Raw genomic sequence first — 25,458 nt, forward strand, 5'->3', positions numbered from 1 at the left:
GTCTTCTATAGATTGTTCTAGAATTCTTGCTTTGCTCAATTCGAAATTTAAATGTTTTAATATTCATAATTTTCTTGTAGGAAAATGTATATTGTTGGTGTATAATGTAGTTTCACTTTCACTATTAAGATACCCAATGATGTCGCAAGCTCAACCTCACCAGTTCAAAGCGTGTGTCAAAGAAAAAAACATACATTCGACAAACACAGCTCTTCTTCTAATGGGTATAAAAACATAATCTCAAATTTATATTTTACGAGGAAAAATAGTGCTGATATGAAGCTGTTTTATCATCACATCACATATTAAGCGAATAATTTAAGCAATAAGATATAAAGTATAAATTTCTTTAATTAAAAGACTCCAAGAACAAGGAGTCAAAGCACTTTTTTATCAAGATATTTAACTTCCAAGCCTGTATTAATGTAAACCACGGTAAAGAACACTTACCTAGCGATTGTGCTGTCAACAAATGAAGTTTTATTATGATGCGTCAAGCTCTAATAACGTATTAACAATAAAATTTATTACAAAGTTCACTGACTTCTTACACTGAAAAGAAACAAAATTATTTTATTCCATTTTTAAATTATTCCATTGAAAGCGTTTTTTATTGATTAAATTTGTTTATCACTGTCTTTGATGTTTACTATTGCAAATATATCAGTTGGTGAGTGAAAAATCAGTCGGGGGTTAGATAAGGTCGAGGTTTTAAACTAATTGTAAGACGAGAAGGTTATAAAAAAATACAGATGTTATAATTGAATATTGATCATTGCTTGTATGTTGAGATAATATATTTATAATCGCGCAAGTATTTAAGTATGGATGGATGGATGATTTTTACTCTTTCAAATAAACATCTACTGAATGGATTTTACAATAATATAGCTTGTACATGAAAATAAGACTGAAAACTGCTTATATCAGAAGTCGAATTAAATGAATTAATTTTTGAGTTTGAGTTTGAAAGGTAATGTTAACTAATGCTTAATTACAGTAGCGTTTATAACCAAAGTGTTTAGCTGTTCTCCCAAAATTATAGATAATACTATGTAATATTCAATAAAGAATATTATACACATTGTAAAACGCAAGGTTTATCTCAAATGAGTTCATATATTGCTATCTTCTATCGGTGAGTCTGCAAGGGCATAAATACAGCATTAACTTTATTTGTATGGGCTTTGGGAATAGGTTTTATGTGCTGGGTTGATTTCATTATCCGTTCTGTGAAAAGAATAAGTATGTGGAATAAATGTTTAATAATATTATATGTTTACGTGTTTTTCGGCGGTGAAATCTATGATGGATATGTTGCTTTCAATATATATTATGATATGTAAAGATATATCATCGAAATAGTACAATAACATCTCTTTTTTACATCAGTAACTTTTATTTATACATAAACCATAATTCAACCATTCTAAATATAATTTTCCGATATATACCATAAAACTCCACTACAATGAAAAGAAATACAGAGGCCTGTTTTCTCTTGTCCACCTTTCACAGTCTATTCCTTTATTCGTCGTTAATACTTCCCTCATTTCTTTATCCTTAAAAAAGGGCAATTCATTTGTTGAGGCCCTAACTCCACAAATGTTTATGGGGGTTGGTGATCGCTTACCTTCATGCGCACCACCAGCTCAGTTGTCCGCTATGAGATAAAAATCTATGTTATTAAAATGAATCGTTAAATATTTTGCGTAGCGTAAATTACGAGAACAGCTTAACCAATGCGGCTATTTTCTTTTTTTACGTTATTGTTAAGATACAAGGGAGTATCTTATGGAGAGAGACGCTGTTGCGGACCGCTAGTAATAAATAAAAAGTTATAGACATGAATACACGCACAAAGAAAGTTACGAACGTAAATTATCAAAGTCATAAAAGTATTGAAAGTAAACCGTTTAGTATAGTTTGTTCGTAGAAAATAGAAGTGACAAATTGAATGCCAACAGGAAAGAAGGAAGTCGCCTATTTTGATATTACGAGATGTTACCTCTAAAACCGTTTGCTTTACGAGATTGTATCTATGCTTTCACTTTTCACAAAATTACGTTCATCATCCTATCCTACTTCCTACTATATCCTACTTCCTACTAATATTATAAATGCGAAAGTTTGTAAGGATGTGTGTGTGTTTGTTGCTCTTTCACGCAAAAACTACTGGACCAATTGCAATGAAATTTGGTACGTAGACAGCTGGATAATTGGAATAACATAATATAGTCATCTTTTATGCCGATATTTCTACGGGATACGGACTTACGCGGGTAAAACCGCAGGGTGCAGCTAGTATTATTATATGATACTAGCTGACTCGGCACACGCTGTTCTGTCTTACTCTTATCATTTACGGGTTTGAAAAATAGATGTTGGCCGATTTTCGTACCCATACACAAAATTTTATGACAGTCGGTCCAGCAGTTCCGGAGACTAGTTTTTTTTGTATAAATGGATATTTTGTGTTTACTGCTTGTTGTTTGATAATAGTCATTAATGTAAATTTTATACAGTCAATAAATTAAAATATTACATTGTTACATTAGGTCACAATATCAACTTATCTTTTGATTTATTTATACTCATTATACTTTATAACTGTCTGTTAAAACGTAGCGACTCAAAAATAACAAAAATATATAAACTGTCTGAAATTTATATACGAATATAAATAAAAAAATTACATCATCCCTTATTCATTTCTCTCCATCTGTCTTTTCTTCACGCCTAACCGAGTTGGACAAGTTTTGTACAAAGATAGTTTAATACCCAAAAAGGACATAGATAAGTTTTGCCTACGGAAACGGAAACCATGCGAGTAAAACCGCGGGACTATGTATCTTTCTCTCGTAGTTCGCGTGAAGTTGCGGACGGATGACTAGCATAGCATCTTCATCGATATAGTTTATATTATAATATAACAATAACATCATTCAAATTTTAGAAACCACCAGCCCTCGAAAATTATATAGCTTTAAGCGTTTCTTTCTGATTATATATCACTTACATTGTATGACGTGTGCAACCACACGTTGTAGGACCATCCACCGCAACAGGTCAAATACTAGCTATTTGAAGACATAACCTAGTTTAAACAATGTGAAAATTCGAAGAAAGCTACGCAGACGTCACTTGAGCGTGTCAATATACATAAATGATTGACTTACTGAACATTTGTTTCAGCGCAATATTCCTTAATGGCAGTTTTTATGTCATAGGCGGGTAACTGAGCTGGTGGTTCTTGGTGGTAAACGATCACCACCACCATATAAATAAAATCACTTACCAGACTTTTCTTCTAGTACATAAACAGTATTATGTAATAACGAGTAATAAAAGTCAGAAAATTTAGGTGTTTGTAACACATAATCTAAACATACATAGATATCAAAGCATTTTCCCAGAGGTTCACAAGGCCACTTTCGGTAGGAGCTATTGTAATACAATATCTTTTTCGTTCAAAAGGACTTTATGAGGTGAATAGAGACATTGTTTTGATACGACACGGCCAATAAAATTTTTCTACGAAATAAAAACAGTTGTAGGTACTACTTAGATAATATCAAACATTATGAATATGATTTGTTATATATTTTGCGGATAATTCCACGCCATTAATTTCAAAATACGGTTTGTTTGTTTTATTACGGTATCAAACAACTTAAGATCTTGTGGGAACATTTTATGTAAATATGTATTAACCTAATAAACCTTGCTTTCTATGAGAAAAGGTCTAGAAATTTCCACATTTAATTGAAATGCGATGTTGCTCTGTTAATAATGTATCTCCAATGCGCTTTGGGTTCAATGCACTCATACAGCGTCATAGTGACATAATCAGAAATATAATATTTCATGTCTATACGCCAATTACCTACGTATGTCTGGTTTATGTGAATGTCATGTAATTACTTCCTTCGTCTAGAGAGAAGCCATTTACCTCGCTATAAAAATAAAGCATTTTGAAACGCGAATTGAATGCTGGAAAATTTTTAGAAATGTAAACAAGTTTGAATAGAAAATTGTTTGTTGGACGCGGTGTAAACGTATTATTCAAACTTTTAAAAATTGGTCCGTTTTGTTTGATGTAGGTAATACTCTGTGGTAATACTTTTAGTTGTTAAGTTGGGTTTATCTACCGTTGTAGTTTCATTTTTGTGATTGTTTGTTTGTAAGAGTATTATGGGAAAATTGTTTTCAGTTTTAGTATGTGCAGTAGTAGTTATTATATTTTTTTTTTTTAATAGATAGAGTGATTCAAGGGAAAAGTTTATGCATATAATAATATCTATTAAAGTACCCCGAATTTAACGCGTGTGAAGCCGCAGGCAAAATCTTGTTACTACTGTTTATAAATAGGTACTTAAATTTGTCATTGCAAGTTCATTTTCTTCCGTTTTCAAACAGCCTAGAAGTAAACAATGCTTACTTTAATCAATCCCTTATAGTTTTTACCCATAAAAGCCTTCCTATTTAACTTTCATTTAATTTGACTAACGATTATAGATATGACTAGTTGCGCCCCGCGGTTTCTCCTGCGTAAGTCCGTATCCCGTAGGTATATCGGGATAAAAAGTTGCCTGTATGTTATTCCAGTTGTTCAGCTGTCTACGTACCAAATGTCATAGCAATCGGTTCAGTAGTTTTTGCGTGAAAGGGTAACAAACACACACATACTTACAAACTTTCTCATTTATAATATTAGTAGATAGTAGGATTATTAGTAGAATATAAATTAAATGTTTCATTTCACCATATCTCAACAGACATCTAGATTATTTTTTATCCAACGTAATTACAATTTTCCGTTAAGAATTCCTCCAACTCAATATTATTTTAAGCCATTCGAAAATATAAACAAAACATTAAATGAAAAGTGCTTTCTGCGAATTTACTCAGAACTTTTCGACAAATCATTTGTTATATTTTCTTGAGAATTTGGTATTTACTTTAATTAATGAAAATTGATTGGTAACTAAATCTATAGTTTCAATTCCGGAAATCATAACAAGAAATAATACCTTACTTGCTTTGTACCTACTGTCACTTAAATATATTTCTGATCGACGTTCCCAAAAACAAATTAAGTTGTTAAATGAGAACCTTCTTAGTTTTTGGGAACGTCACAGAGTTGAAATCGACTGCATTTTTTGGTTTTCTTATTCCATAACTCCGTGGGTTTTAGAATAACAAAACCAAACGCTCCGTTGGGACGTTCGTATTATAATATTACTAAGAATACATAGACTTTAAATATACTGAGAAAAAGCTTTATATTAAGCAATTAGTACAACGATATTTTAATTGCCGCCATTTCAGTATTTACAACTACAAAAACACGTGTACAGGTAAAATACAATTTAAATCCTGGTAACACTATATTTTAACGAGTATCCACAAATCAAGAGTCGATTATTCAGAAGATTTAAAATTATATTTTAGTTCAGTCACGTATATAAATATAAGTAAATATTTAAATTTATTGAATATTTATAAAATCCATACGAATAGTCGTCTGTAAATGGTTTAGAAATACAACTATGATTAAGAGTGCTCAAAGCATTGTTTCGTCAAACGCCAATTGATATGTTTACTGAAAACGGAATATAATATATAAAAATTAACGAGCCCCATTTCACGCCTTATAATAGATGTAGTTAAAATTATCATAGACTACCCGTCAAAACTCAAAAAAAATCGTGTTCATTCATTTTACAATGAAAAGTAAAACACAAAGCGTGCTTTTAGATTCTTTATACATTATTTAATTAGAGTTAAAGTATTTGATATGTATTTTATAATTAACATAATGTGTCACTAATTCTATTATTATATATTCGGTAGTATTTGAAAGTCTTGTACGAATACATAACAATTTAATAAAAATCGCAAACCTCAAAATAGTATAAATAAAATTGAATTATTCGACACAAACGATCCGTTATTCCCTTTATATAAAACCTCTATTGACCCTAATCTCAGAGACGTTTATACGAAAACCAAATTTACTACAGCTGTTGTCATACAAAGGTAAATCTACAAGCAAAATTTTATTTTTTATTACATTTGTAGCATTTATTTTTATATAAAAATCTTAAAGATAATATTCCCCAAACAGTAATTTCACGTGCTTTATTATTGAAATGGCAGTTCTGTAGCTATTGTGTTGTACACTCGCTAATTATAATTATAGTGAAGCGATAACTCGTCATATATTTTTTATCTGAAGCTTGAAAGACATTAACTTTATATCTAAAGACTATGTTACAATATAAAGTTTTTCGTTATTGCAATTAGCATTCGTTCTTTCATGAGAACACAAATTACAACAACGATTAATCGGTACATGATATAGAAAAGTTTGAAATAGTATTTTTTTCTATACTCATTAAATTCGTTAAAACAGCAATTTTAACTCTATTGGCAGTAATTTTTGACAATTGCGTCACTTATATGAAAAAATAACTTATATGAAAATGTACCCGCATTATATGACTCGAGATAATATCATCCTCCATAAATGTAAAGATTTTTTCTCTTAAACATTATATATTTATACAGATGGTCCATAAAATCTGAAGTAAGGAAGCTATTATCATAGCAATAGAGTTTAATATCTATTGACATCTTTCGCTTTTGACATGTAATGTTGCAAATTGCTTTATAATAAACTAGCTGCGCCCCGCGGTTTCACTCTTTCCTATGTGTTATTCCAGTTGTGTATTTACTTACCAAACTTCAATGCAATAAGTTGAGTAGTTTTTGCGTGAAAGAGTAACAAATATACATGAACATACACATACATCCATATTAGCTTTTATCTTTAAAATCAGGAATATTTGTACTTTATTATATAAAGCTGAAGAGTCTATTCGTTTATTTGACCGTACTAACCTCAGGTACTACTAGACCTATTTAATAAAATCTTCAACCTTTGGATATACACGTGGTCTCTGAGTGTTATAGGTTATATATGTTCCAGCGGTGAAGCGGTGGACCGTTAATTGAAATATATGGTTTCTTTTATGAGACAAAATCGAATTACATGATGTAAGACACACATGTATGATAGATAGAGGTCTGACTAACCAAAAGACGCAGTGCAAATAGCGCCTTTAAACCATGTTTTATGTAATATTAGCTGCGCCCCGCGGCTTATCCGCGTAAGTCAGTATCCCGCAGGAATATCGGGATAAAAAGTTGCCTATATATTATTCCAGTTGTCCAGCTGTCTACGTACCAAATTTAATTGCGATCGGTTCAGCAGTTTTTGCGTGAAAGAGCATCAAACACACACACATCCTTACAGACTTTCGCATTTATAATATTAGTAGGATGAAATTTATTTTATGTGGCGACAAGGGAATACTTGTGTGGTTCAAAATTTCGTAACAATTTCTTTACCATCGACAACGTTGGGCTTACAAAGCATTACAGAATGTCAGGTGTGCGTAAAATTTACCTAATTAAAAGTAAATGGAAATTTTGACGTGACGGAGTTTATCATTTTATATATGGTTAACGAATAAATTATAAAATGTGCCTCACGATCAAGGTACACCCATTAATCTATACTATTATAATGTGGCTGAAGAGTTCGTGTGTTTGTTTGAACGCGCTCATTCCACTCAGGAATTCCTGTTTCGATTTAGAAATTTAAATCAGTGTTAGATAGCCCATTTATTGACGAATATAAGTACCACGGGTGAAGCCGGGGCGGGCACTATACCCATAAAACCCAATTCCCGACAACTACTAAATATCAGAGATAATATACAAAAAAAAATGTGAGCCGTCACGGGACGCCTGGCAGATGTGAAACATCGACATTATTTTATAAAATTAATATGCAAAGAATAGACTGTGATAGGAACTAAATATGTCATAATGATAAAATAAAATATTACACCGTACACACTACTGCATATAGACTGTATACACTATCATTCAGCGTGGCGACGCGTCGCCACGGCATGCGTCGCCACGCCAGAATGTTTCAGATGTTTCACATTAAAATTAGAAAGTAAGTTCACTAACGAGGAATTTATGGTATTCTCTTTTGTCACTAGCTGAGAGGTATCTTCAGCTATGGGGCCCATTGTTACTAATGGTCCCCGTCAGCCAGCCAGCGCCAAGTCCTTGATCTTGTAATTTCACTCGGCTTCCTCGGTTTCACATCCCATTACCTACGTAATGCTGTGATGTAATCACTTTTCTATTCAAATTGCTCGGGATGGTAAACGTAATGTGAACTTGAATAGGCTAACTTGAACTAAATTAATGAAAATCTAAATAAGAGCATGTTATTCGTATTTATTTATATATAAAAAGTAAATTTGGAGGAATATTAAGCGTAAAGCGCGTATTCGCTACCGTTTTTCAAGGTTTTTTTTATGGTATAGGCTAGCAACGAGCAGACGTGACCTGGTGAAAAACGAAACACGCCGCCCATAAGCACCCACTTCACAAGGAAGTGACTGTGTTGCTGTCCTCAAATGAGGATTGGGGGGGTTGTTTTAGTATCTAAAATAAGGAAAAGATGCCTTGCATTATAATCAGCTTTTCAGGTGCACGTAAGATCTCTTCTATATATTATAAATGTGTTTTTATATTTAGACTATGTGTATGAATATCAATATGTACAGTTTATTGTTTATGGTTTCCTTAACGAGTCTTTTAAAATATATTTGGTTTGGAATAGAGATTATTTCTGCCCTTTGTTGAAGTTTCCATATAAATGTAGATATAGCACTGAATGCTTACTAATTACAATTAAATATATTTAATATATATTTAGTCATAACGTATTATTCAAATTTGGTATTAAAGACTTTATCGGTAAGGTTTTTATTCGTCTGTATAATAATAGTTCATAATTTATATACTTACTAACAAACCCTGAAAATAAGGAACGTTTTCTTTTCAAAGAGTTTTATAATATTTTTACGGTTCTCCGCAATGGTTTATTACAGCGTTTCGAAGTTGCCAGAGCTATTTCAACCTTATAGTATTAAGCTTAAGACGCAAATTCGAATGTTTTTACAACTCGAGGCAAAATCCTCGTAAAAGGCTATTAAAGATAGAAACTATTCAAACCATTGTTGTGTGCTGTTTTGTACATTATGTTCTGAGCTATTTAAGGTCAGAACATAATGTACAGAATATCATTGAAATGCCATAATTTTTTATGAATAAAAGTACATTTTTTAGCATTTTAATGCTTTTGACCTTACCTACGTATAATATATTGTGAGCAGGCAGAATCTAATAAAAAATTTGTTAACACAGGAAAACAAAAATGATTGCTACGGTTAGGCAAGAAACGCAGGTTCGAATCCTGCCTCGTGATCAAATTTTTTCTATTCTTTAAAAAAATTCTCATTTATAAAGCATTTCAATGCTAAAAACTAAAAATTAAAAATGATTCTGTTTGGACAAATAATCTGATTCTTTTTAACTTTCGAATTTAGATCATATTACTATGTTAATAGAGCAGTAATTGCCATCACATCTGTAGTATTTTAGCCAATTGAAGGGTGTTATGTAGCAAGGAAACATATTGTTTTTTGCGATGTTGTATTTAATTCCAAGAATTAACTAGAGATCCGTATCAACCTACATTATACAAATGTAACTTATTATTATGGCATAAGTATCAAAACCACGCTCTCCGTGTGCGATTATTAATCCATTATAATGGTCACTTTTGAGACCTTAGTATTAAACCCTTTATATCAGACTAGCTGACCCGGCAAACTCTGTCCTGCCTTACTCTTATAATTTAGGGGGATGAAAATTAGATGGTGGCCGATTCTCATAGATACCGGATAAGCACAAAAATATTCATCAAAATCGGTCAAGCCGTTTCGGAGGAGTATGGCAACGAAAACTGTGACACGAGAATTTTATATATTAAAGATATTCTGGCACAAAATTAGTTTTCAATATTAACATATGATTTGATAAAACTGAAATGGAATTCAATTTTAAATGAAAAAAAATTCAGTATCGAAATCGGTCAAGCATTTCGTTATAGGCACTTTCCTCAACGTTTGCATTCCGATATCATGTGTTCACTCGAAGCCCACCTTTCACTGCTTTAACGCGCGTGACGTCATTACTATTGTGACCATTTTGTGAGGACAATGAAGACTAGAAATGCGCACAATGTGCATCTTATCAAAACCTAGGCGAAGAAAGCCCCTTAGGTGTGCCTAAACCGAAGTAATAGAAGAAATTCGATTACTGATAAAGGAACATGGGTGGCTGAGAGTTTAGGCGTAGGTACGTTACGGTACTATTTTCATTTATAATACAATTTTAACCTATATAACGTTGACATAGTTTGGTTGAGTTAAAAACTGGGTGTTCATAATTCATTAATATAATTTGTGATTGCCTTTAGAACATAAAGACTTTTTAACGGATTTTATACGTGATTTATTCATTATATTATTAACCCGACGTTTCGAACACTTTACAGCGAGCGTGCACACAGGGAGACACGTGTCTCCTGTCATATAATGAATAAATCGCGTTTACTATCCGTTAAAAAGTGTTTAATTTCTTAATGTACAATACTCGCGTAAAAAAAAATACTAGTAATTACTTATCAGAACCCCTAAGCGACTATTAATTGTACACCTATGTTCAATTACAAAATAGAAAGGTCGGCGTGCAATAGTAGCATAGACATTTCATTTTGAGTTGGTCTAATCTCACATTACATTTTCGTATTAATGTAAAATTAGGATGTTACAATTAATATTATTCACACAGCGTGTGGTTCCTTTCTGTCTTAAACTGACGTGAAACATTGCTTCAAATTTCTATTATACGTTTCGAGTTTAATTATTTATACTCACATGTTGCTATCCTATTCAACTATCTTACTAATATTATAAATGCGAAATTTTGTAAGGATGTGTGTGTTTGTTGCTCTTTCACGCAAAAACTACTTAACCGATTGCAATGAAATTTGGTAGGTAGACAGCTGAACACCTGGAATAACATATAGACACCTTTTTATTCCTATATTCCTACGGGATACGGACTTACGCGGGTGAAACCGCGGCGCGCAGCTAGTATGCTATAATCTTGATAAGATGTGATGTTCACTCGCCAGAGTTACTTGTCAGGCGAATAAGGATCGTCTTACGGAACGTTAACAATTACGATGAAAATTAGCATATTTTGTCTTTGAATTACTAATTACTATTAGTATAATATTTCTGGCACGAAATTTCAATTTGATTTACGGCTTTCATTTGATAAGTGGTATAGCTTTGAGATATGTAATTAATATTTAAACCGTGGTTAATCATAAAAAAAATATGACTGGAAGACATGTAAGATAAGACAATTTGTATCGTAAATAATAGACCAATTCAAATGAGTCCAGTAGAATAACATTTAATATGCAATAATGTTAAATAAAACGTTATTCATTACGTGAAAATACATAAGTATATACTAATCTAAATTAATGTTAGTAAGTAATTGATATATTGGAGTCGTTTAGACCATATTTTCGTTATTACAAATAAATAATTATATCAGTATCTAATTAAAAATATAAACATACTAAAGTACGCTATTATCACAATCCAAGGTTACACTAGCGTCGTGTGTGAAAGAATTTATGTAAATACCCGTATAACAACGAAGAAATTGAGATTGAGCTATATTCCACTATAGCATTGCAAGATTTTTATTTGTTATCTCTGAGTTTACATTAAAAACCGTTTAATCATACTAATATTATAAATGCGAAAGTATGTAAGGATGTGTGTGTGTTTGTTGCTCTTTCACGCAAAATCTACTGAAGCGATTGTAACGAAATTTTGTATGTAGACAGCTGGACAACTGGAATAACATATAGGCAACTTTTTTTCCTGATATTCGGACTTACGCGGGTGAAACCGCGGGGCACAGCTAGTAAAATATAAAATGCATTCATATTATATAAGTATAGCATTATGTGATATATGTTATATATAATTACTAACTGACCCGGCAAACGATGTCTATTCTTATCATTTCTTATCATTCATGAAAAATGGATATTGGCCGATTCTCAGACCTACCCGATTCGTACACTTTCATGAGAATCGGTCCAGATGTTTCAGATGAATATTGTAATGTTAGTTAATTGTGACACGAGATTTATATAAATATAGAGATTATGTCCATTTTTTGTGTGGAGTTGAGTAAGCCTCTGTACGAATTAGCTGGCACCCGATAAGGTACCACATCCCCGTAGTAGTAGTAGTAGTAGTAGTAGTAGTAGTAGTAGTAGCATGCATAGTAGCATGCTATTATATTTCGTTCGGCGAGTGAGTGATGTTCTAGTCGTTTCCTTATTCCCTCCATCAATTCAGGGGATAAGGAAAGGATAAAAGGATAAATGGATAAGGAAAGAGTAAAGAAAGCAATGCATTTGCTCGGGCATAACGCCTCTACAAATGTTTATGGAAGGTGCTGGTCGCCATTAGCTGACCCACCGACATCTTGTCCAAATACAAATCACATCTCACAAAAAATATGTATTCAAAATATAAAAAATACACAGCCTGGTAACATACGAACAGGCAGATATACAGACAGACAAACAGGACATCGAATCTTATTAATAGGGTGCCATTTTACCCAACCCTAAAAACCCTACAAACTAAATACTACAAGCCCATAAGAATACAGCAAATGATTATGAAATAAACGATACCATGTGTATATCACGTTATTTTTTTATATTAAAATACAGGTAACGATTACTGAATAACGATACTATATCCTTATGTGTGTAGCACGATATTTTTATATTCGGTTGTCCAATACTTTCTCTTGACCAGCGCCAATTCCTCGGACGTTTTTATGAATGGCATTAAGCGAAAGTGAAACATTAATGCTGACCATATAAAAATGAAATTATACAATTTATGCAACGATACACTTTTACTCTGAAATATTGTATGCACGATTGTATTGATTTATATGAATCACTGATATTTGACTTGGTTTATAATTGTATTCCTATAGTATTAACGAAAACATTTGAAAAGGCCTAATAATTCAAATTAAGTGTGAGATTTTTATGTAGGTCATCAGGCTGTTACGAATGTGTAGATAAATTTAAAGTACTCTATTATTTGTACAGTGAATAAACGAAATAGTTTTTTAGTGTGTAGTTAAACACACTCTTTTTTGGTATTGTTACCCGATAACTCCAAAGAACATAAAACACACACACATCCTTACAAATTTTCGCATTTACAATATTAGTAGGATAGGATAGAATAGGATACTAAATGAGTCAACTTTAAAGAAAATTTTTACCAAACACAATTTAGGTTAAGTGTGCCGTAATAAAAAGTTGAAACGTCTTTATTGGCATAAAATTGTAATAAAATCGCCTATAAAAGTAACATATCTACAAGAATTTAAAATATTATCATCGATTAAAGATAGCTGCTTTATTTTTTTGTCAAATAATGTAAGGAGTTAATATAAGTTGAATAATTAATATATCTATACAACATTCGACAACATGCTCTGCCCTACTCCTCTCCTCTATCTAATTTCTCTCTGGACGTCAGGTTGTCTGGAAGAAATCGCTATATAGCGATAAGACCGCCAATTGTTTATATTTTAATTTTATAAAGTTTTTGTATGTTTTGTTAAGAGTGATAGTAAATAAACATAAAATTGTTTATCTCATCTTTAAATATAAATATATTTTAACTTATAATACCTATTCCATAAATATATAAAAAGCTGTTTTTAAACATTGCTAATACATTTGTATTGTGACGAAACATGACATTCTTATAAAAATATTTTTACAGTTTTATAAACAATCCGCTTTAATTAAACTTCCTTAAATGCTTCCCCAACTAAAGACAGCATTCGACAGTTCAATTTAAAAGTTTCAAAACTCTTTAAACGTGTTATGAGAACCAGAAAAAGTGTTTAAACTAAAAATAACTTCATATGTATCTTGGTAATGAAAACTATTATTATATCACTTAGTCAAGTATATCAAAACATATATGGTGCTGGAGAAAAACAATTATATAGAAAAACAATAATAATTTGTGAAACTTTCGATGTAAAAAATGGCGTTTGTTCGAGAAAGTTTCGAATGTAGTGATTAATGTTAGTGTTGTCTTAACACTATTACTAATTTATTCTAAAAAATATTCACACGTTAAGCATAACACATAATAAAGAATGCCTATAGTTTATACTTTTCTATTCCTTGTTAAACAACTATAATATATTAGCATGTTGATCGATCAATATAATATAAAACATATATCATTTAATATGAAAGTAACTTGGTAATTTAAAAACTACCTAATAAATAAGATTTCTACAACTAATGTGATAGAACCAGCTTTTAAACGCGACCCTGTGACCGTAATACATAGCATGATATTTATACCATAATATCAAGAAGCGATCGCCCATCGAATCTTCTAGAACGGGTTTATGAAATGGCCGCAAATGATATATAGGAATGAAACACTCGCAATTAATTTATCAGACGGATGATTAACATCAGGCTTAAAGAGGACAGTGCTTTATTTTTTAATTTGTTTAATTATATTCTAAACGTCTGAAACTATTTTACAAGGAGCTGTTGGAGATACAAGTTTTAAATTCTTAATTAATAAACTTTCCTTGAGATAAATACTCATTGGGTGTTTATTTATACCTAATATATAATCCAAATATCATCATTATATTATTCCGTACTTATAGATGGTTCAGTACAGACAGAAGTATTTTAATGTTGCTTTAATGAGAAGTCAACTGATCACCAATCAGCAAATTGACCAATGTTAAAATGTAATATCGAGTAAGACGAGAGCTATTGTTTGTATTGTATTGTTTATCTTTACTATTTCTTTTAACAAAAAATATAACCCTATAATTGCAACAACTAAACCAAATTTGAATGGAAACACAATGTAAGCACCAGTTTTTAGATAAAAAAGAATAAAAAACCCGTTTCACCCAGTATAAACTTATGTGGTAACAAATACAAAAAAATACAGCCAAACCTCCTTTTTTGAAGTCGGTTGATAACAATTACTGACATATAATACTAACATACAATACTTAAACGCGATCAAATTTGAACACTCAAATGCAAATTTCTATGTATTTAGTTTAAAATATCATTTTCAAGCTCTATAACATGTCTATAATACTTGCTACGTATGTCGTTTAATGGGACGTCAAATGCAACAAGCATGGCGTGCTGTAGACAGGTATCCATTAGTGGATATCACGGTCACTGACAAATATATAAGCTTACATGAATTATCCAACCGAATACACGAGCTAGTGAACGGTTTTGACGTAGGTGGATGCATTTTTTTGGTTGTGTTATCATAATTTTGTATTTGGAAAAGGGTGTAGGTTAGCCGCGGATTTAACTGTAAGGGACTCATGGACTATAGCCTAGACTATAGACATTCTACAGAATTGCTAATTCTTAGAAGTGTTGTAGATATTAACTTTTTTTTTCATATAGGTATACTTCGGTCTTTCAATATGGTTGCCTAGTACACAATTTCACAGAAATAAACTAATATAGAGGGAAGGAATTACAAGGAAATTGTATTCAAAATAATAATTTCCACGAATCCAAAAGCACTTATAATAAATTTAAGAGCTCGACTGGAACTTCAAAATTTGCTTAATAAGCGAGTATAAAATTAAAAGAAAGTATAGCCATCTCTGATACTGGAGTTGGAAACCGGTGCCAAGTGTGTCAGACATTCCGCAGGATCGCAAATTGAAGTCACTAGACTCTGACATCTTAAAACGTTTTTAAAGAATATTTTTACGAGGCGAATATGTTTAATTCTAATTGTTCTAATTAGACAGAGTGTATAAATGTAAAGTGATGGATTATTAGACTGTAAAAATGCTATGGAATTTAAAAATATAACTTAGGAATGGCTAAATATGATAGACTATAAAATAGGTGGAAAAATTTGCCAATGAAACAGTCGAAGAGGGAAATTAGTTGAGCTAGTGCTGGTCTATATTAGATCCTTTCATTTAGATGAGATATAGGACTCGACGATCTTATTATTCACACCATGGATAAGAATCTGCCTGTTTTTTTTATTTTACTATGTGGATGTATGTGGTGTATTGTATTTTAAGCTCCTATACTCCGGATATATTACCGTAAGAGTAACACCGTCATAATCTATTCAGCAAATAATTTATAAACAAATAAAAAAATGTGTGTGTGCCAAACCATTTGTAATTTAGCGCATTATTTTTCATAAGTGAGATTTGTTGCATAATATTGATAAGAGTATAAAGTTTGAATTAATTCTATCCGTTGAAAGTGGGTCAAAATCACAAACTCACGTACAGATGAAGCTAATAAAAGCGTGCTAAAAATATATTTGTCGAAGACGTCTTTGCTACACTTTCAATTCTTATGGTCGAATCGAATAGGATCCTACTTCCCACTAATATTATAAATGCGAAAGTTTGTAAGTGTGTGTGTGTATTTGTTGCTCTTTCACGCAAAAGCTACTGAACCGGTTGCAATGAAATTTGGTACGTAGATAGCTGGACAACTGGAATAATATATAGGCAAACTACTAATTCATTTTCTACTAAATTAGTCGATTTCATTCAGTGTTTCCAGAAAAATCTGTTGGTTTAATTTACATAGAATACTGGGAAACAAAATTCAGTTGACATTCGATATATGATGTAACAAGAAAATATCTTCTACTCGGAACAATGCATGGAAACACAATTCACCGCACTCACACAGAATGAACATTCAATATTAAAATACACGGATACCTGGCTTCTGCGGCGATCTTAGATTACGACCTTTCTGAAATATTCATACACAATCTGTATATGATATTTGAACTAAGAGGGACAACAAACAATTACATGAATTTTATTATTATAATATATTATATACAAAAATAGCAGTGTAGATACAGTGGTGAGGACCTCGGACTTAAGATAAGTTGAGGGTTCAAGACCAGGCGAAAGTGTAAGTAAGAAATTGATTGTTCAATTATATCCACATGTGTATAACATGGCCGATGTTGAATGATAATGGAATGATGAAACATCGTGAGCCCGGCATCTCCAAGAATCAAAAAGATCGAGGACATGTGACATCTGCCAACCCGCACTAAGCCAGCCTGTGAATTATGCCCTGAACTCTCACAGGAAGAGCTTGTCCAAGCAGTTGGGACATATAGAGGCTGCATATATTATACAACACAATGTCTCCAAAAACTTTCTTATTCGTTTATTCGAGCTGGTCTATGAAATGGATGTAAAATGTAATGCGACTCATTGAAGGATATCCTTATAATATTGCTATATAATATGATCAACTTTTTAAGGTGATAATTTTCACTTCATACTTAAAACAACTTCTATCAGAGTTTAGTTTATTAAGTCAATCTCAAATTCTAATGGAACGGAATAGAAAAAGCGTGCAAAGTCGCGGGCTGTAAGCTAGTGTATTATAAACGCGAAAGTAAGTATGGATGGATTATATTTGTTACTCTTTGACGTAAAAACTGTTAAATGGATTTTAATTGAACTTTACAATAATAGACCTTATATATCAGAGTAAGACATGAGCTATAGAAATACTTGCCCGTAGGTCGTTCGCAGGTGAAACCGCGCGGCGCATCTAGTAAGGACATATAAATACTCATGCACGTACACACGCACGCACACGTTCACATACGCCCACTTTCACTAAACTCTTATCAAAACATATCAGGAAATCGATTCGCATCTCAATTTAAACTGTCTTTTTACTAACTACGCGATTAATATTTAGGTAACATTTTAACATTTAAAATTTAGGTATAATTTTAACATTGACCTTTTACTTTGGCTCTGTGAATAGCAAAGTTTTATCATTAGGAACGTTTTGCGACTAATTAAGGCACTGTAAAGAATCTTTAAAGGTTAGTTTGAATAAAAAATTAGGACGTAAACTACTTATACATTTATCAACGGTTTCAAATTCTGTTATTGTATTGTTTATTGTATGATAATACCGTGCGATCTATTACTGTGAGTGCGAATAATCCATCTTTATTTGAAACTAGCGGTACGCCTCGGCTTTACCTGTGTTACGTATTTCTCCGTAAAAACCTTATTTGTGTCTTAAGAAAATCGTTTCAAATTAGCCCAATTGGTCGAGCCGTTCTCGAGTTATATGCTTCTTATTTGGCTCATTTTTATTTATATAGATTTTAATTTCTAGGTATTGTAGTAACTGTACTATATTACTTAATATATATCGTAATACTAACATCAAGTCTATTAATGGTGTGACAAAAAACAATGAATTTAAATTGTGAACAATACGTTCGGATCACATTTTTCGACACGTTACAATCTCGGAATATATCCCTGGAATATTCTAATCTGACGGTTTTAACTTTCTACGGTGATATAATTATGTATTGATAAAAGTTTATCCGGCCCTGCTCTTTGGTCTAAGGTTAATCTGAAAATTCAGACATAACCCACCACCCCTACCCCGGGAACTGAGAGCAGGATTCCTCACATAAAAAATAGGTTGGTCTGAGAATATCTCCATTTTTTTTACACCACTAATTTGATGATTTAAAATTTTTATGTGAATTGAAGTTAAAAGAAGCGTTTTAAAATATTTCGCTTTACGCTGTTATGTTAGTAATGGGGTTTTGGCACAGAATCCGATTGAGTAAGCTAACTAACTGATCAAACAAACATTTTGGTTTAAAGCCAAATGGAATTCTCAATGGGACTTAGGTTAAGGCAAATTGTCTGTTTATTCATGATTCAGTTTCGTTTAATTTGATCCTTCATTCGTATCGACGCTATATGATTTTTAATGGTATTTCGATATTTTTTGTTTCTTTTTTTTATGATCATTTGAGATACTTCCTACTAGAACGAATTATGACAGTTATGCATTATATTATAAATTATTTAAGATATAATAATGACTATTCATAAATGCTTGTAAAAGTTTAGGTGAATTAAACCGTCTTGAGTTTTGAGATTGAGTATAAAATGAAAGTATAACGTGTTGATTGATCTTTAATTACCTTTAATTAAGCACACGTATACATAAGATTTTTATAGTTATTCCGAGATCGAAATGGAACAAATAATAATATTATGTATTGTCTATTAAACATAATCTGTCAATCATAGTCTGCTCAATTTATCAAGACATTTTTTTTATGACACAGTCGGCAATGGAGCTGGTGGGACGCCTGATGGTAAGCGCTACCACCGCCCATGAACATTTGTAGAGGGTTAAGATCCACTGCAGACCTTACGCCTCTACAAGTGGATTGCTGACTTTACGTTGGGAAGGGATCAGAAAAGGATTGGCGAGAGGAATTAAGAAAAGGACTGGAAAGGGTAAGGAAAAGGATATGGGCCTCCGGACATTATATTTTATGTGCAATCCCAGATTGATTGAAACACAAATTTTTCAAACTCTTATAAGCCAGTCACTTCTCAATTAATTGAATTACCAATCACAATAAAGAACGCATTTTCTTCGAACCTCATGAAATTTGCATATCGCCATATTCATTGTCCAGCGAAGCAGGAGGAATACTGTCACTTATAATTACTTTTCCTTTTATATCATGATTCATTCTATTCGCTTGAGCTGTCCCAGAATATTTTCTTTAATAAATTGAGTTTTATTTTATCTAAACGTAGATACTTGGCTACCAGTTTCAATTAATATCAATATGTGTTAACCACTACATGAGCTAGCTATGCGTTTAAAATTATATTACATCTAATTATATATAACTCAAAGGTGACTGACTGGCATAGTGATCAACGCATAGCCCAAACCACTCACTCACAACCACTTGACGACGGGTCAAGCAGAAATTTGGCATGCAGACAGATGTTATGACTATGACGTAGGCATCCGCTAAGAAAGGAATTTGATAAATTCTACCCCCAAGAGGATAACACAGGGGATGAAAGTTCGTATCAAAATATATTAAGGCTGCGAGGGCAAAGCTGCGAGCAACAGCAAGTTTTACATAAAGTTATTGGATGGACAGACTATACCGTCCTGTGTAAAAAGATTATTTCTTACTTATTATTAATATTTCTCATTGTTTAAGCCTTTCTCATAGCTTCCACTAAAATTGCGTGATGAAATAAGCTAATTCTATGGTTGATAGTGGCCATAAGTCGCGTGTGATCGAAATAACTTCTTAATTTTATGAGAGTAGTGAAACTACATATCTGCTTATTTAAAGCAATTTCGTTAGCAATGCCCAGGTTCAAAGATGTTTTCACTAAGAAAGATAATATAAATAGATGTATAGACATTCACATATATTGATAGACGCTTGGAGATCTTAGGGTTCCAAATTTGGGTAAATGAAGGTTACTGCCACATTTCATTCAATAAATTATATGAGATCTCATCACGTCCCTTGGGATGGAGAAGTTTTCTTAGTAATAGTATGTTACATGTATTCTATAGGTTATGTCTAATTAATTACTTTACTATGCTTTCAGTTTAGGGACATAATCTACACTAACTAAGCCTTAAAATGTGTATTCACTGAGGGTACTTTGATGGAAAATCTCAGAGATCTTAAAAATGATACTATAATTATAACATAAATCTGAATAGAACCTATTCGTGAATTAGGAAGCATTCAAAAACCATCTTCTTCAAGTTTTTCAGAGGCGTTTATTTAATTCTAACTATCATAAATTCACTAATGAACAAACAGCTTTCTACCATTTCTTTAATTTTAATGCAAATAATCATGCGTATTCTTTTATCTCAGCTTTCATATCACATAAACATGCGTTGTATGGCCAACAAAATTTGAGAAGGAAAATATGGAACATAGTTTGATATTTCGCTAAAACAACACGCGTATTACATAGAAATTATATAAAAATATATAAAAATAATTACATAGAAATTTTGTTGAATCAGAAATATGTTGACTTGATAAAGTGAAGTTCTTCACTTTCATCTTCTACGTGATTACTAAAATATATTTGGTATGTAACAAGGGAGGTCAATTACATTGAAGGTCCTATTAGTTATATCATATGTAGCATGAAACATATTAAATGTGATTGTGCTTTTATACAATGGAAACCTCGGAACTCAAACGGAATACTCGGACTCCAACCAAAAAAATGCATGTTTTTTCAGGTTTTCTATACTTACATAAACCTCTTTTTATTTAAGGAAAACACAAAGTAATACTCTAGTATTATATTATTCAGTAATTATACGGCTTCTGCATCCTTTCCATTCCTGAAGGTAATTAGCGATTTTGCATTAAAAGAAACCTTATAAATCTCGATTAAAGAACGGTACATGATTAAAATCATAAAGGAGATTAATACATCCTACATATATTTAACCGCTTTGGTAGAGTGGTTAAGGCGTAATGTATGACGAGTCTAGGTTCGACTTCAAGTGGAACCCAAAAGTGGGGTGTCCTAGGGCACATAAAATAGAAAGAGCAAAAGAAATTCGATTGCTGAGGCGGGATCACGGGTGGACAAGAGGCTAGGCATTGCTATGGTTTAATAAATGACGCGTTCGTTCGTTACGTTCGTACCTCGCCTCTTGATCGATTTTTTTATTCTTTAAAATTTTAAAAACAATACGTTGCCAGCTTCCAGCCTATCCAGCCAAGCTGGTAACTTTTAGTTATCTGTACTGTATTGTATCTGTATCCACACTAAAGTAAAGGTGATCTGTCCCATACTCCACGAGGGGACAAAGACATCGTTTTCATATAATCATTCGAACAAACTGCATAGTCACAGAGTATTAATGCCAAGTAAATATTTAAGCGGCTTTCTTCGACGGTCAATATTATCCATTTCCTTGGTTTTTGTGCCACTATGTCATGTGTATTGAGTACGTGAACAATGCGATGTTTATATTTTAATTGCGCAAGATTACTTTAATTAAGATTGTTATTTAATATGTTTATTGCTTAATGTTCTACAAATGAGTTTGTTTAGTGTTAATAGGAAATTAGTTCTAGTAGTTCGCGTAGTCAAAGGAAAGGCAGCTCCGGGATATCCTAACATATATATTCGGTCTGATCTATGTATGGCCTAAACTACGTCTGTCCTATCCTATATTCCGACCTCCTCCTCCGTCCCCTCTGCATTCTCCAAATCAGTACTATCAGTAATAAATATTTCTTGCTTATTTCTTCACACATATACTCCATTTAGAACATAAAATCGAAAACGGACGAAGACACGGCAAGAACTGCTACAAAATACAAAATAAATAAACAAGATATCAAACCAATATTGTGGAAAATAGGCGGCTCAAAACTACAAATGAAAAGAAAAGGAAACCTCTTGTTTTGGTAATAAAGCGTGGGAACTGCCATTGATCAGTATTCACCAAGATTAACGAAAAAAGCAGTAAAGGTAAAAATATGAAATGTCGTATATTAACTAAACATATACAACGTCGTTAAAGATAGATAAAATCGTGCTCATTTAAATGTCTTATTAGAAATTTCTAATGTTTTCCCAATTTCCAACGAGAAATTTGACATGATTCATGTGATCCACTAAGTTTGTATGTTCCTGCAAATATCACTTACATGAAATTATATATAACAATAAGAACATACAATTATCATCATCATCATCATCAGCCCATATATGTTTTCACTACAAGGACACAGGCGTCCTATTGTATTATGGATGGTATGTAGGGTAACAACATATGTTCTTTTGTTTTTAAATGTTTGTTTAATTTATACTACTCGTCCCGACTCCACCTGGCTTGGCACAAGATAGACTTCGATACTCACAGATAATAATGGCAATACTTATTTTACCATTACTAAAGTAGATCCAGATATTACCCCCTTACAACGTCCTTCTATCTATATATAATATAAGTATAATAAATATTAGTATATATGTAATATATAATAGGTAACAATAGAATAAACTAAAAATTCTGAATCTGCAATTTAACCCTAATTAGAAAACTGTATCAAGAAACAGAAACTTAGAAAGGAAACAAAACTGTTCTTTTCAAATAATAGCTATTCTGCTTAAAGTTTAACAATTATATCGCCTTTATTCATTGCTTGCGCTTGATTACCGTTAAAATGTCTAGTACATTCTCCATACTAAAATTAAGGAATGCCTCTATGTATTCTCTAGTCTCGAAAGCGCTCTAATGAAATTCCTATGGCCAATAAATGTAGCTTATTACTTACTTATGTTTCAATAGCATCCATTGATAAATCCGGGAACTATTGACACTATTAACATCACACAAAACACACAATGGAACACTGTAATAAATATAATGTTGGACTCGCGGTGACACTCACGCGCACGGTCTCTCACTGTCAAGATCGCAGTAGAAATCCCCTCTCTGCAACTTTTACTGCCGTATCATATCCGCAGGTCATTACTAACATTATCAAGTAAATGGCTGACAATTTTTGATATAAATATCATTATATTTATATATGGTTGATATACGGTCTGATAAGTTTTTGTTTAGAAATTTAAACCGATGTTTCTAGGGACGCTTTATTAGTGACACTGGGTAATTGATTTCGTATGCGATCAGGTATTTTGAAAGTGAAAGTGAAGAAATTTTCGGCTGTCGTCTAACAATAGACAATACGTAATGCAATTCGGTAGTCGAGTTTATTGAATGTATTCATAAATAGAATGTTCTGTGTAATAGTAATTGTTAAATGGCGCGAATTACGTGTTGTTGTCGTTGAATGAGATTAAAAAAAAAACACATGAAAAATATGAACACCTTTTTTGGAACATCGTTTAAAAATTGCCTTTTGTAAGGGATTGACCCTTATAAGATAATAATTACCGTTACTATTTCGTTCTTATACCGAATCCTATCCTTGTTTTTTAATAAACAGCTAAAAAAAAATTGTAAATTATTATTTTTAAACAAAGACTACTACCGTTCCAATATTTTAGTTACATGCTCATATGCATTACTTATAATCAAATTATTCGACCTAATGGACGATTACGGATTAATCTATACTAATAACTAGCTGCACGCCCCGGCTCCGCCCGGGTTGTCATTTATCGTAATTAATATTTTTTAAACTATCCTATCTCTCAAGTTGGATCGAACTGCACATGGTCTGCGAATTTTATTATAATCTGTTCAATGGTTTAGGAGTCCATTGAGGACAAACATTGTGACACGAGAATCATATATATTAAGATTATAAAGCTGAAAAGTTTGCTTGTTTGTTTGAACTCACTAATCTAAGGATCTACTGGTCCGATTTGAAAAATTCTTTCAGTATTAGCCTATTTATTGAGGAAGGCTAAGGCTATATATATACCAAGGGCGAAGCCGGGAAGGACCACTAGTGAATTATATAATTATCTAAAAAATCATTTCTTCTCATCCAAACTTTATAAATTATAAGATAAAAAGTACTTTTATGTATTTCATGCATTGTCTATTTTGTTTAATTCTTTACTATTATTGTGTTGGAGTAAACAATGCAACATTTACTTAATCTTTTTCACATTTAAATTAACCCTCGTAACATGCTCACGATTGCTTCATAGTAGTTTTTTAAATAATTCATATGTCAGATGAAAATTACCCTCTCTTTGCGTAATAGGTACTAGATCTGATAACGTAAAAGTTGATTGAAGATAAAGAAATAGGAGAAAGTAAAGTAATTTGTGAGTTTGTTACATAGTAATCTCAGGAACAAGTGGACTAATGATTATTTCACCGTTTGATTTGTGCGTGATCCGTTAGTATTGTATAGTAGACATGTATTTATTTTACATAATTTTAATTTTGCTTTCCTATCCAAATAAGCAATGAATGAATGAATGAATTCTGAAATCATATTAGCTGATGACGTCACAGCGATGGCAAATAGCTTTCAAAATAACTCCATTAAAGAATGATATATTTTAATAACATAATAAAATATGAAGAGAAACGTGATTGAATATGATAATTTCGATCAAATGCTACACAGTCAAATATGTTGACATATAACCAATTATATAGTTAGTTATGTTAATATACTTTGTATATTAAAGCGCTATAAGTAATTAAAAAACATCTTATTCATAACATGTGTTATAATAAATAATAATAATAAAATCATCTTTATTCAGTCTTCACAACATTAGTAGATTACAAAAACTCAAAAATACAGATAAGAGAAAGGATAACGTTGTGAGAGACTGGTGCCTGCAGTAGACTACATAGAAGTCTGGGGTAACGGTCACCAGCCCCCCGCGCGGATAACATACGAATAGAGGGTATACGTTTAAAAATCTACGTTATACATGGAGAAAAGTGATCTTATCATAGTATTTTCTTATGTTTGATTTAACGCGAGTATT

General features: G+C 32.0%; 1 protein-coding gene across 1 annotated transcript in view; it reads right to left on the reverse strand.

Moving 5' to 3' along the window:
• The window catches only part of LOC119837834, a 41,697-nt gene extending 18,232 nt beyond the window's left edge, over positions 1 to 23,465 (reverse strand). The window contains exon 1 of the mRNA XM_038363610.1: positions 23,307 to 23,465. The gene's annotated coding sequence lies outside the window, so the exon portion shown is untranslated. The remainder of the gene's footprint in view (positions 1 to 23,306) is intronic.
• Between the last annotated feature and the right edge of the window lie 1,993 nt (positions 23,466 to 25,458).

The sequence above is a fragment of the Zerene cesonia genome, chromosome 29 (assembly GCF_012273895.1).
Source record: "Zerene cesonia ecotype Mississippi chromosome 29, Zerene_cesonia_1.1, whole genome shotgun sequence".
NCBI classification, from domain to species: domain Eukaryota; kingdom Metazoa; phylum Arthropoda; class Insecta; order Lepidoptera; family Pieridae; genus Zerene; species Zerene cesonia.